At 38.0% G+C, this 15,313-nt stretch overlaps 1 protein-coding gene across 4 annotated transcripts in view; it reads right to left on the minus strand.

Annotated features, from left to right (window-relative positions):
* Positions 1-15,313, minus strand: part of znf438 (zinc finger protein 438) — a 48,908-nt gene that overhangs the window by 4,591 nt on the left and 29,004 nt on the right. For 3 of the 4 annotated variants that reach the window (XM_016458454.1, XM_016458448.1, XM_016458449.1), the window contains exon 2: positions 8,309-8,392. The exons of the other annotated variant lie outside the window; for it this stretch is intronic. The gene's annotated coding sequence lies outside the window, so the exon portion shown is untranslated. The remainder of the gene's footprint in view (positions 1-8,308; positions 8,393-15,313) is intronic. 4 annotated transcript variants of the gene reach the window in all.

Here is a 15,313-nt window from a genome sequence, read left to right on the forward strand (position 1 = left end):
AGTGGGACGAGGACGGGTGGGGGGGATGTCATTTGGCCTGTACATGAAGGTCCTCATCTGTGGCAGTGAGATAGCAGCCTTGGAGTGTGCGTGTGTCGTGGGGGACTATATTTTAGGGAGGGGTTTGTCCAGGACCCTGTAGGTCTGAAAGGAGATGAAAGGAAGGGATCTGCAGGAGATAAAAGAGGTGGACACACACAACCGTTCTGGCTAGAACATCCATATCCAGCGGCCATGAGGTCCGACTGCCACAGAAATGCACACACACACACACACACACACACACACACACACACACATACACTTACATACACAGCACATCTGTCATATCTCTATGCCTCTACAAACTTCCCGATCTCTAAACGCAACACCGGCCTTTCGTACCATATTTTCGCTTGTTTAATCAAGCCTGTGCTGGCTAATTCCCCTGTTGTTCTGGGCAAGCTGTGAAGCCGCTAACACGTGTGAAAATAAACAAAATAGGGAAAAGATGAAGAGACAATAAACTGCACATGCTAAACATTCTCAGCCAAGTTCCTTCAGAAAAGTCAACGAGAATTTTCCGTCTCAAAAGAGAAAGTCCACTGATCTGTTTGATATGACAACTTGAAGAGTGTTATTTCACAAATCTACCCAGAGGAAGCATCATGTTTTTTTAGGCTTTTCTACTTAATTTTGATCCTGAACTAAGCTATCAGTCAAAAGTTTGGACACACTTGCTTGTTCTTCATTATTACAAATTTTCCATGCTTTAGAATAATAGTAAAGTCTTTAAAACTGTGAAATAGAAGTATGAGAATTATGTAGTTTTGATAAAATAATTATATGTATACTATGCACAATTTATATTTGTCTACAAAACTGTCCACTTTGTGTCCATTTAGATTTTTTTGACTGGTAGTGTACAGTGGCTCCAAAAAGTATTGGACACTTAAGTTATAAAAAATCAACTTAATTCCAGCTGATTAAAAAACAAATAGCAAATGTCACTAGGTTTGATATATGCATCGAATATGATGAAATCTGTTCGTTTAACCTGCACATGCTAAACATTCTTAGCCAATTTCCAACGAGAATTTTAATTCTCAAAAGAGAAGGTCCACTGATCTGTTTGATATGACAACATAAAGAGTGTTATTTCACAAATTTACAGAGATTATTTACAGTAATTTTGAATTTACAGAGAAAGATATCTGATGATTTGTTTATGCAAGCAGCAACAGATCTTTTCTTCTGTATTGTGACATACACGGAAAAACGGAATTTCAAAAAAGAAAAAGAAAAAATGTAGGGCGGGGACTTTGTTCTATACATCAGCTGTTGATTGGATGGAGACAGATCTGGATGCCTCACATGAAGAAGTTAAACCATCTTATAGCATTGCTGGATGTGTACAAGGGTGTGTGTTTGAGGGTGTGTGTGAAAGGTCAGTTGTCTCTCTCAGAAGAGACATTTTCAGGAGTGAAAACATACCACTGTTTGCCAATCTCTGTTTTTTTAAAGTCCTTGCTTAGAAGAGACTGTGCCTCTCCACAGCAGACTTACGGACACACAGTTTTTGCAGGAATGTGGCACACTTACACACACACCTGCAGTATCTTATCTTGTTACAGCCAAAGCAACAAAATATTAACCAGAGGAAATGAAAACACAAACATGCCAGTACATTGTAACATGCTACGTACATCTGCCTGCAAAAAGACTGCTCTGCAGGAACAATACAACGGATGTTAAAACATGTCAGTCAACCAGAGCACAGTAACAAAAGAACCACATGAAATAATAATCAACTCTACATAACACACGTACAAAACACACTCTTGAGTAATTAGCTGTCACCTGAGACAATCAATGTGGAAGGGAAAAAATCCATTCCAATTTCAAAACTACAGGCTTGCCTGTACACGCAGATGTGGACTAATCAATAAGAAAAGCATCCCACATCAGAAAGATGAGAATACAGAACCAAAATATTCTCACTGACTAAACCATTTCAATGTAAATCACTGCATAAAGGAATTTCTCCCATTAATGCTGCTGAAAGATATTTTGCAGAGTATCCTGGCTGCTCTTTTTAAACAATGACAGTGTATAGGAATGAAGACTAAAGAATGGGAATGAAGGCTCCAAAAAGAACAAAACAAAAAACAACGAAAGTACCACACATAGTGCATATGATTTATGAAGTATGTTCCAAACTTTCTGTAACTATAATGATATTTTTATGTGAGGAGCAGAATGAAATTTAAGTTATTATTAAGAATGTAGAAGCTTTCAAATCTTTTTGTACATCTAAATATTGTGTGTGTCACACCAAGTTTCAATTCAATGACGATCTTGAGAATTGAGATCCAGTGATGTTTGACTGAACTGATGACAAACCTGTCAAACTATAAATGAAACCACTTTATGGCATTTTTGTGGTGTTTTTTTTTTTTTTGAGCTTGTAAATTGTATGGAAAACACTGTTACACTACGTTATAATAATTATTTTAATGAAATAAATTTTCCATATGAATGCTTCAGGAAAAGATGGTTGAAAATTTCAGGGAAATGTTGCAGGAGTCAAAAGATAACGGCGTGTCATAATTTCTCTTGGCAGTGATTTTTTTTTTTCTTGAAGACACTGGTGAGGAGCCTCATTTCCGCAGAGCCGACCAGACAGGATGCTGTAAATCAAGGTACTGAACTTTGACCCATGGAATGCAGTCGCCAAGGGCAACTCAGTGTGTGTCACCTCTACGGTGAAGTGTTGGAGAGGAAGCGACTGCGACAGTCAAAATGACTCTCAGCACTTGGGTTGATGTTGCATGAACATCCACAGTAGGAGGGGGGCAAGTGCTACAATTATGAATTTAGATGGGTAATTGTAGCTCAAAATTACCTTTGAGAATAATAAGATAAGAAGGTATAGGAAGTAGGGAGGATTGGTCTTGCATTGGTCTAGGATTGGCATTCACCCAGATTAAGTGATCAGGGGGTATATGAGGAAGGCCAAGAAACCGTAATGAAAGTGTGAGAACCATAGACTGTAAAAAAAGATGGACGACGCGTCTCCTATTCCTTCCACTATAGAAAAGTGAAGCCAAAGCATCTCAGTATGGCCGCTGCCATCTTGAGTAAATGACGTCATTTGGAGCCAGAGTCTGTGCAGTAGAGGTTCGTTTGGAGCCCGAGTCTGTGCAGTAGTGTCGTGAGGTGGAGCCGCAGTATCAAACTCCCACAGACCCAATCAACCATAACAACATGCCCCGTTTTTATAGCATCAAATTACGAGCTAAAATCAAACTTATCACAAAAACGAACAATTTAACATATATCAGAGTGATAACAAATACCTTAAATGACCAAAACCATCTTTCGGAAAGTTTTATTGGAAGTGTAATTTTTTATTTTATTTTGACTCAAGTCCCCATATGGAGAGGGCGGGGTTTATGACCTGTACTGCAGCCAGCCACCAGGGGGCGATCAAAGAGCCCGCAGATTCACTTTTCAAGATGTGTGAGGCACACCTGGTGAGAACCTGTGGCCAGAGGCTAAGTATATGTGAGTCACCTTATAGAACCTTTAAATGACCTTTTGCTGTTTGGTGTGACATTTGTATTCATTAAGTAGGTCACACAGTAGAGAAGACTGCATAAACCCTCACACTCCACCTTCAACCAACTCCCATAACACCATGCTTCCCTCATTTCATCACTATGCCCTTATTTCCAAATTTCCCTCTACTTCCTTCTTTTTGCCTCTCAGTACTAGGGTTGTGTGGTGTAATTGTATTAATGCTAGCTAATTCTACCTTTAATGCTTTCTATTATTGTTGTGTTTATTTTTACTCTTTTAATAAATCCCACAAAAAGTCTCAAACTCACAAGTTCACTCAGTCATGTGCACTCATTCAGTGAATCAGTCAACAAATCCTTTGTTGAACTAAATGAACTCACAGAATCTACCAAATTAAAACATGCAAATAGTTTTTTGTCCTCAAAAAGGAATTTATGATGTCAAAGGATAGTTTCTGTGGAGATTGTCATCATTTACTCACCTTCATACCATTCCAAATCTGTGTGTGTTCTGTGTAATAAAATATATCTATATAACAATTATGACATTAACTGCAATTTACTGACATTGACTTACTGATTCTGTTACAATCCTACTTTTATTTCATCAGTTACCCATCAAGAAAGACAACTAAAAGATATAATATTCTGTTTATTTTTTATTCTCTTTAAAGCCGACTTGATTCTGATTGGCTGGATTATTATATTTTCAGTTAGTTTCGTGCTTGGTGTGAATGGGCCTTATCTCACTGTGGCTTAAGCAAAACAGCTAAAAAGATACTAACAAAGAACATAAGAGAGGAAAACTTTACAGGAACACCGGCAGAAAGACAAAGACCTGCATCAAGTTTTCCTGAGTGATGGAAGGTGTGGTTAAAGATCTCGATCTTCAAATCTGTGTATAATATCAGAACAGAGAGGCCAGGGAAAAGGAGCCTGTTATAATATGCACATTTTTAATGTTAGAGAATATGAAACTGAGCATCAAAGCTTATGCAGACACTCCTGCCTCAGTACTTGTTCACGTTTGGGGACCCTAGAGACTTAAAGGGATAGTTCACCCAAAAATGAAAATTTGATGTTTATCTGCTTACCCCCAGGGCATCCAACAAAATGGTACTTACTTGCGCTTATCCGGATTGTTCAAACCAACTTAAAACTAAAAAATTACATTCTCTCGCGCAAACTCACTCGGGAGTGGTGACTTTCCACGTATTACCAACTTCTGAGCCTGCTCGCCTGAAGTTATGGTTGATTGCTCTTCGGCTGGATATCAACACACTGTGACGAGTCGGCTGCGCCTGCTGCACCAACAGCACTCAACTCAACTGTTTAACTCTAGGGGAGTTGGAAAATGAGCCTATTTTCAAAAATAGTGGAGTGTTCCTTTAAGAGTGAACTCAGGTAGCTTTAAAGAAGTAATAAGAGGAACGGTTGTCTAGATAGGGTAGAACCAAGAAGAAAGTCTGTTTGCACATAAACATGGTTCGTTGTGCGATCAGTGACCAACACTGCTTTTAAATCCACAGACACAAGTGTATTCTCACTCTCTGCTCTTGGGGTTAGAGGGATGGTTCAGCTAAAAATGAAAATTCAGTCACCATTTACTCATGTAGTTCCAATCCCGTATGACTTCTGTGGAACACAAAAGGAGATGTTAGGCAGGATGTTTGCACTACTCTTTTCCAAATATAAGATAAAGGGCTGCCAAAGTACCAATAAACATCATAAAAGTAGCCTATATAGCTCAAACAGTAGTTTTGTGTGAGGAACAGACTAAGTGGAATATACTACACAAGCCATATGAGCTACTTTTATGAGGCTTTGTAATTTCTGGAGCTTGACAGCCTTTTGTCAACATTCACTTACATTGTAAAAGAGCAGCATGAACAATCTGGTGAGTAATTGATGACAGAATTTTCATTTTTGTGTACTATCCCTTTAAGCTTCGGCATGCTGTTTTACCCCTGGTCCCTCTGAAATCTCCCAGGAATCACCCACATTGTGTTCAACAAAGGCACCAGTTGTAAATCCAGACTTCAGAGCGTGTGTCATGTGATGGAGGAGCTGTCTCTCATTTCCCTGCCATAGAGAGGGTCTCTCTGATATAGCAGCTGTTTCTCTGATGAGTTGGAGAATCTGGGAAACATTGTCTGGCGAGATCAAAGAGAAGCAGGGCTGTAATTACCGCGGTAACCAACGGTAAAGCTGTTAAATTAATCAGGCTCAACCTTCAGTCTGTTAATGAGAAATTTCTCTCCTTCTCTCATTAGAGGAGGTATTTATGAGGTGAGTCAAAACCGCACACTGGGGTCTGGAGCGTTATTTATTGATTGAGGGCGTTTATCATACCTAAACATTCAGTAAAGAGAGTTACACAGTTACAACGGAACCATCAGGTCAGAACTACGCAAGATACAAGAATACACTAAAGCCAGATTCAATTAATCATAACAAAAGAAAGAACTCCCATATGCCAACAGCTTCAGAGTAACTTCCAGAGGTAATATGTGCCTGAGAAAGTGGTATAACTACATAAACACAAGGTTTGATGGTGAGGTCTGTTTGACAGCTGCCACAATTACTGATGTGCAGCTTTACAACATTTACAAAAGACGGAAAGCTTTGAAAGAGTATGAGTTCTGAATTCGAATTAAATGCGCATTTTAAAGAAATACGTTGAAAAGATGGACCTTTCCATGTTTGGTTTTGAAAATTTGGCTCAAACAGCTGTCTATTTTATAACGACGTAGCAAAGGGAGTTCTCGGATCTCCTGAGACGCTCCAAAGGGGATTTGTCAAGCCCTTGGTCTCTTGTTGGCTGTAAACACAGGAAATGTACAGCTGGATCCAGCTCTTAATACTGTTGACTATGTACTGTACAATGTTTATCACTCAAAATACACGACTAGACCTAAATGCAAAACATTCCACTATGTTGCTAGCGGTTGCCCCTAAAGTGACTGACAAGCATCAATGAAGCACAAAGAATGAGACTGTATGCTAAGTATTGACTAGAACAGCTCCCCATTGAGACTTTATAAGGACTGGTAATGAAGAACCATGACTTATCAATAATAGCTTAGCATTATTGCAGTGGGCTGCAGTGCAGGACTGCGGTAACAGCAGTGCTAGCAAATCTGGCCTCAACCAGATCAGTTTAAATAAAGATCAAGTGTATCACTGTGCCACGAGAGAATAAGAATGCTCTAGGTCAAGTGATTGTTTTATACAATAGGATATAAAACCAAGCTGGCAGCCACCGCAATGGCTTCATTTTCCAGTGATATGGACAATGAAGCACACCCAAGCAGTCACCTTAGTGAAACTTCGGTAAAATCTGACACGTAATCTGTACAACCAACTTGAACCTGTAGCGAAATCTGCAAGGGGAAATCTTTTGCTCTCATGTGAAATTCCAGATCATGTAGATTCCTTATGAAATTACTTTCATTCGTGAAAATATGTGACCCGCGCTGGCAAAATGAGTCGGAATGCGCACAGGCTAATTTTGAGCTACAGGCAAAAAAGTTTTTTTTTTTTTTGATTTTAGTCAAATTTGAGGTTTTCACAAAAAAGAGTTCATTAAGCCCTCGTCTAGCGATCCCAATGCTCCAAATACTAATTAAACATCTAAAATTATCTTTATGTGTACGTTTTCTGAGAGGAGTACCTTTTCTGAAGGAAAAGATGCAACGTTGCTCTGTGATTTTGCTTTGGAACCTTCAGAAAACTTTAAAGCTGCAGTCCGTAACTTTTTTGTGTTCAAAATTTACAAAATTTATATAATAATCGAGTACACCATGAATCCATTTTCCAAACTGTGTTTTTGGCTTGTCCTGAATCACTACAGTACACCTATAATAAGTGTTTATATTGGACTATTTTAGACTGGTTCGGTAGCTGGTAGCCTATATAGCTCAAACAGTAGTTTTGTGTGAGGAACAGAAACTGCGGAGTAGCCCAGTACCTGCGTGATTCGTCATAGACATAAACGGAGAGAAGCAGCTCCGGCTACAATGTTCTTCCGCAAGACGCACGCAGTTCTGTTTATTAACTGATAGAGCGCCAAAAGTTACGGACTGCAGCTTTAACTCGATTTTTCTCAAAATTGACTTTGTGGACTATTGACTTCAAACAGGTGTAGCTCAGTCATTTTTGTCAGATTCCAACAAATCATACATCATTTTGAGCGTCTTTTAATGGAGAATGTGAAAATGAACAATTTTGCCAGCACAGGTCACATGTGATCACGGGTCAGTATGAAACAGAAATCGTGACGCATACATAAATGAAATGGCTTTGCGAACAAGAAAAAAATAAATAAATGAAGGACAGGACAATGAATAAATCACTGGATTGTTGTTGTTTGCTAATTGCTGCAATCTCACGTAAGGGGCAAGTTTATGGCCCAGCCCTTGTGCACACCTCAAAGAAGAGAAAAGATGAATAAAATAATGATAAATTATTTATAATAAACTAGGGCTGCACGATTAATCGCATGCGATATTTAACGCGCATCTTGTCAGAAAGCCGGTTCTGTAATCAGCGGTAGATGGAGATTTACCGCTGATTACAGAACCGTCTTTACTGACAAGATGCGCGTTAAATATCGCATGCGATTAATCGTGCAGCCCTATAATAAACACTGCAATATTCCATAAAAATTAAGAATTGTCAATTTTGATTTAATTGTGACGAATGTAGGTATTAACACAATTATTTTCTCAAAGACATGCAGTAAATACCCAAAGAATCTTCAGTGTCTCTGCCCCAAGATGGCCCACAACCCTCTTCTTCCTCCTCTTCTCCTTCCACAGCCCTCCACTCACCTGAAACAACCACAGAACAAACATTTCTATACATTTACTAACCAATTTACATGCATTTGAATCGATCGTACTGCTGTCAGATTGGATACGCACAATCCATTTATACTTGGCAACATAAATGCATCTCCACTTCAGATATAAATCTGATCTACTACACCCATGCTATATGCAAACAAAGTTCACTTCTGTGATGATGCTAATGCCAGCCAGTGAAATTATCCACCTCATATGAAATTAGTGTTTGAGAGTTGCGGCCACTGTTTCTATGTTTCATATCGATGATCGCGCGGCTCCTGCACTTCCTTATGCTGTCGTAGTTCTTTTTAGGAAGAGTATACTTTATATGTGAGGCCTGAACAACCAGATGCATTTATATTTGGTCTTTTCATGATCCTGTAACTATGAAAAATGACCAAGTGTAAACACCCCCTCAAAGGAACCTTAAACCACATAATCTGTCCAGCGCACAGAAAAGACTAAATAAATAATAAGAACATCCAAGTAAATTATTCACTTGACATTCTTGAACCTCACTGACTACTCTTGTTAGACACTCCCGTGTGAAAATGGAAAAATGAGATGTCGAAACTAAGAGAGAAAAGTTCATTCACATGTACACTAACTCAGCAAAAACTACGTCTTCAGCCTTTGTGAGTAGCAGAGATAATCAGGTCCAACACCTCCAAAAAGGGCTTACTAATGCACGGAAGTGCACAAGCATGCTCTCGCACACCAATGCAGATGTCGAAATCTCCACCAACACATATGAAACAAGCCTACACAGTAAACACGCTTCCTCTTTGAATCTTCAGCTGTAAATTATGGATGTTCTGGGTGTAACATTGTGATAGACGAGGGCCCTGGAGTCCCATCAGGGTAAAACACAAAACTTACAACTCTTACCTTGAGTGTGTGTGTGTGTGTGTGTGTGTGTGTGTGTGTGTGTAGAGGTCAAATGGAGTCAGCACCACACAAGGACAAAAGCAGATGCTGAAGCACTCAGTCAATAACGTTTATCCCCCAGACACTGTTGACCTTTACCGTCTTTATGAGTATAATCTGCTCTACAGTTAAAGGAGAAATGATCTCTTTATAAGATGTATTACTGAGGTTTGCTTATTGATTATTCATAATGCTTCACAAAGTGGCTCTCTATGTCTCTGAATAATGTATAGAGACTCAAATACAAATTAAAATGAGTCAACTTTAGGGCTTTTATTTGGGAAGTTCTGGAAAGTGGGACATCCTGTGTTTTTGTAATGATTAGTATAATGAGCATAATGTGCAAATTCATTAATCATGTTAAATTTGGCTTGCATTGACCGTTCATCTAAGTGATAATAAGAGCATTTAAAAAGAGCTTAACCTGTACTTCGTGAGCCAAATGAGATGAGGCCAAATATAGTGTGGTGTTGGCAGCTGCCATAAATAACAAAAAAACAAAACTCAGCAAAGAGATTTAACATACTGTGCTTCTTTAACAAGTATTTATGGTGAAAAAACATACTAGATTTTTTATTTTTTTGAAGAAAATGTTATCCGTGCTTGTCATGTATAGTATAATTTAAGTCTATGAGATTTTCTCGCCTGTTTTTATTGCCCACCAGGCCAAGTCTGCTCAATCCTTGCCAAAATATTAGAGGTCTGCTGCGTTCAGGGCATCTCTGTAAAAATGTACAGCAAGTGTGCTGGTCTTCAACACATAGTCAAAGTCATCATTCAAAAGTTTGGGATCAGTAAGTTTTTGAACAAAGCTCATCATGTTTCAAGGCTCGAGGCTGCAATTATTTTATAGAAATACAGTAAAAACAGATATTGTGAAATATTTACAATATATTACAATTTAAAATAGCTGTTTACTATATAAAATTACATACTAAAATGTAATTTATTCCTGTGATGGCAAAGCTGAATGTTTAGCAGCCAGTACTTCAGACTTCAGTGTCACATGATCCTTCAGAAATCATTCTGCTCAAGAAACATTTCTTTACTATTATCATCACAATTGAAATCAGCTGTGCTGCTCAAGACTTTTTATGAAAACTGTGATACATTTTTTTTCAGGATTCTTTCGATTTCAACGATTTATTGTCAAAGTTCAAAACATTTACTGTATATACGGTTACTTTTGATCAATATAATGCACCCTTGCAGAACAAAAGTATTAATTTCTCAAAATCTTTCTGACCCCAAACTTTTGAACAGTAGTGTAGGTGAATAATTCATGTGCTAAAATTATACCTGAATGCCAAAAGTATACATATGGTGTCAAACACTTTTGCCAACCCAGTCACAATGAAAATTTCAAAATCTGAAGTATGTTTTGTGATTTAAACATTAAATTCACTAGAAACTCCAGCATTATCAGAAACAGTGAAAGCTTTGTCTTCACCTTAAAGAAACTAGCTCTTGCCTGGCATTTTTTGACTCGACTCGAACAGCATTTCACCAATGTTTAACACTCTCACCACTCATCTTCACTGACAGTCCCACACAGTCAACACGCAAGCCTGCCACTCAGCTCCCATAGAACAGTAAAAGCACACCCCTCCATTGATGTTCAGAGCACAAATGGTCTAATGCTTATGGGTTTATCATTAAAGAATTAGTTCACACAAAACTGAAAACTCAGTTTTCAGTCATCATTTACACACCCTTATGGAAGAACACAAGGGTCAGTAAATAATAGTGGTCTGCGCTGAGAGCGGCAGCGCCTGCGCACACAGCTCTCACATTCTCCCTCTTTATTGTTTGCTGTTGCCATTTAATAGGGATGGGCGATATCACTTATTGTGTTTTCGATACTTAATGCTTTTGGGACATGCAGCCCAGTTTCGATGCACTGTCAGAAGTGAGTGAACGCTCTTTGTTATTGATTGATTCGGTCTTGCATAATTTGCGTGTGTTCAGATGAGCCGGAAAATAGTTCTATTCTACACAATTATTCTCTAACATAGGTTATTCGTCCAATTCAATGCATATTGTACGCTGCATTTTTTGTAAAATAAACAAAATCACTGGTAAAAAAAAAACACCTTAGTATCGATATTTTTTATTTGAGTATCGATACTTTCGATACTCGCATCAGTATCGATGATATACTTCAGGATTCCCATCCCTACCGTTTAACAGTTCTGTCTGATACGGATAGAAGTCTGTCTAATAATCAGAAAGAACTGTTAAACAAAGGAGCTATACAAAAAAGTATTATAACGATTGCTTTTATATCATTAGTAATAGAAAGGTAAACATTATAATACTTTCTCGCTTACTGTCAGCTTTCAGCAAATATGCATTTACAAAGCTTTGAATGTCTAATAAACATTTAATTTCACGAACCTTGCCGACTTAGTCGAATCCAGCTGTGAAATCTTGTGAAGTGTGCATTTGTATCCTGCGTGATCGCCTGTACTCTGTGTGACTGTCGGTCCGAGCGAATTGAATGCGGACACGAGGAGAGTTCAGCTTTGCTGGAGACGCACAATCAACAAAAATAGAATATTTATCTATCTATCTATCTATCTATTAGGGGTGTAACGATTCATCGATATGAATCGATACATCGATACGATGTCTGACGATACGATGCATCGATGCCACGCGTAAAATATCGATATCTGTAGTATAAATAGGCACCTTTATTTTGGCACTGTCCACATTTTCACATTTTCATAATGTCCGTCTAAGCATTACCGACAACGCGTGCATTCTCGTTCAAACTCACGTATCAGGACTCGATATAAGGACTGCCCGAAGGCACAAGGTGAGCATAAAAGACGCTCGGGATTGTTTGCGGAACAGTCGAGCGCTGTGTGAGAAGTTTCTACGCACACATCTGAAGCGCACGCACACAGACAGCCGTGTCTACACCGCACGAATACTAAATTGAGCTCTCTTCCGCTTTTTTGTGCATGGATGAATAAATACAGACAAAATTACTTCAAAATGCGCGTTTTGGCGAATATCCTAGTAAACACAGTCAGTTAGCCATATGTCTTAACGTAAACAGTTGAGAAAGAAAAGGCATGTGTATCAGTAGTTAAATCCGTGCTTTCTTTCTTAAAGTGAAAGTAAAAATGTAGATGGTTGTTTAAAATAGGTATATAATATCGATGATATTATCAGATGCACTGCATCAAAAAAATAACAATATCGGTCGACCACTAGTAAATAATGACAGAATTTTACATTTTGGGCCTAGTATTTCAATTACATCCCCTCTCATGCATAAATGCCCAACTGCAAAAGGCCAAGCCACCTCCAAATGTAAAAATTGCTTTATGATTAAAGCTTTCCACTCCAAACATTGCACAGTGTTTACCCTGATAGAGCTGCCGATAAAATTCCAGCAGACAGCCAAGTGTGTGCGCATGTATTCGTGTTTGTCCACCGAAATGGTTTTCAGTGAACGGTATCTCAGACACCTGGAGTTTGAAATTGCACATAGGCTGAAAAGCGTGCTGTGTGCGACTCCATACTGCATCACTGCCTAATGTGCCTCCAGCATTCATGATACAGTCAGAGGCTTTTTTTGTCCAACCCTTAAATGTGACTAACAGCTCTCTCTTGTCCAATTCTGATGATGTCAGCACTCGGCTTGACTTAAAGGGGTCATATGATGCGATTTCAATTTTTCCTTTCTCTTTGGAGTGTTACAAGCTCTTGGTGCATAAAGAAGATCTGTAAAGTTGCAAAGACTAAAGTCTCAAATCCAAAGAGATATTCTTTATAAAAGTAAAAGTCATCCACGCCTACCTAAAACGGCTCGTTCTAACACACCCCCACATGTCTACGTCACGATGTGGGAAGATTTGCATAACGCCGCCCAAATGTTCACGCAAAGAAAGAAGGTGTAACTTTTATTCTCGCAGTAGTATTGTTGTTGTTGCTGCCGCCGCCATGTCGTGAAGGCGCTGTGCGTTTCAATAAAAAATACTAAACAAAAACTGCTAGATTTTACTTTTTAGAGTCTTTATGGAATCGGAACCAGAAATGTTGTTTCCCATCTCTAATAATCTAAGGGAGAGACTAAAAGGTCCAAAAAGGATTGCCTTGGCCAAAATGCTCTTTAAAATGTGGTCGCTCGGTTTTATTTGTTACCCAAGGGTATTAGCTGAAGTTCAAATGCAATGCAACATTAGAAATACAGTCCTGATCATATCCTGTTCAAATGAACTCCACCTGTGCAGGCAGGCACCTGAAAACATAGAGAAGCTTCCGGATAATCTCTGTACGGATCTGCCCACTCAGTTTTGCTCGTTCTGGTATTTGCTTTATATACAAAGTTTTACATTTGTTATACTGAAAACTTGAGACAAAAATCATAAAATATATGGTGAATTTAACATGACATGACAAAAAAACAATTTAGTCTTTTAACAGATAATCACAGTAGAATGTTGCAGCCTTTTGATAGTGTCTAACTGTAATGGAGCCACTAAAGGCTGTCAGCACATCACTGAATAAAACAGCAGCAGGTGTTTTTGTTGTCGTTTAAAAACACTAGTTTAGCAACAGACACAAACAGATTTAACAGGGTATGGTTAGAATTGCACAGCTGTGCCCAGGCCTAAATTAGACCGGACTGACTGCATGTCAAAAAGACGAGAAGCAAAATTATAGCTTTCAGTCCTGGACTCTGGTATTAAACTTCAGTTGGTGAGCTTCAATGATGTCATTATTACCAGCCATGTGACCAAAGGGAAGAGGCCCTGCGCCAGTGATGTCTAATGAAAAGCCTTTTTAAATAAAGCATGGCACTAAATATAATATAATAAATAGTTTTTAGGGTCAAATTATCTTATCATGTGGCCCCAGTCTTTTACAGATGGGGCCATTTTCAAAGGTGAACTGTGTATTTTTGATGTTTATAATACTTGCCTAAAATGTGTAAATATTTTAAAATGCTTTGATGTTTAAAATATGTAAGCCAGTCATAGATTGACTTCCCAAAGAGTGTATACGGTTTGTCAAACAATGGTAACAGAGTGTTTGGGGAAACCTGTTCGGAAACAATTCTGATTTGGGTCATAATGGCATAAAAATTACCTTTGAAGTCTATGTGAATTCCTGTTTACAACTTTACTTTCATAATGTGACATATTTCCAAGTAAAAAAAAAAAACTATTTTAATAAAATAATTAAAGCATAAAATTAAAATAAATTAATTTATACTATTTCTTAAAGACAAATTATTTTAATAAAATAATGGTCTCACTTTATATTAGGCATCTTTAAATTAATTAACTAACTACAGGATGGTATTTTCAAATATAAGTACAATGTAAAACATGTACATAATAAGTGCATTGTATGAAATGATTATTTTAAATGCAAGTACGTAGCAGTCAAGGACACTTAATATAAAGTGGGTCCAAAATATTTCACAATAAGACCAGAAGCATGCATTAAGGATGTTTTAATTTCATATTGACTTTACAAATAAAGTTCAAATGACAGAAACTTAGGACTGAAGAATGAAGCAATGAAAGAAAGTTAGGACTGGCCCTTGGATAGACACAAGTTTTATGTTATTTCAAACCAACCATTTTATATTTAGCTTTTCCATCCGAACTCTGCCTGAACTTGAGCTAAATTTGCTCCTGTGTTTTTAAGCAACAGTGAGTCACTTCTGAAAATGAATCTGAAGATCATTTGCCAGAGGAGCAGGATCTGTTTCACCCCATCATATTAATACTGACTACAGTGACACTTTCTGAATGCCAAGCAACCCCCTAGTTCTTAAAATAAAATAAATATTTATAAACTGAAATGTATTTAAATTAACTGAAATTTATATTCAATAAAAATAGCTTTTTTAAGCAGTTCAAATGGCTGCAACTGGTTAGAGCGTAAAAAGTAGACAAAACGTCCCACTGAATACTGATTTAGGTCCAGGTTCTTGATGCCAACATCCTGCAG

This window comes from Sinocyclocheilus anshuiensis, unplaced genomic scaffold (assembly GCF_001515605.1).
Source record: "Sinocyclocheilus anshuiensis isolate Anshui unplaced genomic scaffold, SAMN03320099.WGS_v1.1 scaffold1160, whole genome shotgun sequence".
In the NCBI taxonomy this organism is placed as follows: domain Eukaryota; kingdom Metazoa; phylum Chordata; class Actinopteri; order Cypriniformes; family Cyprinidae; genus Sinocyclocheilus; species Sinocyclocheilus anshuiensis.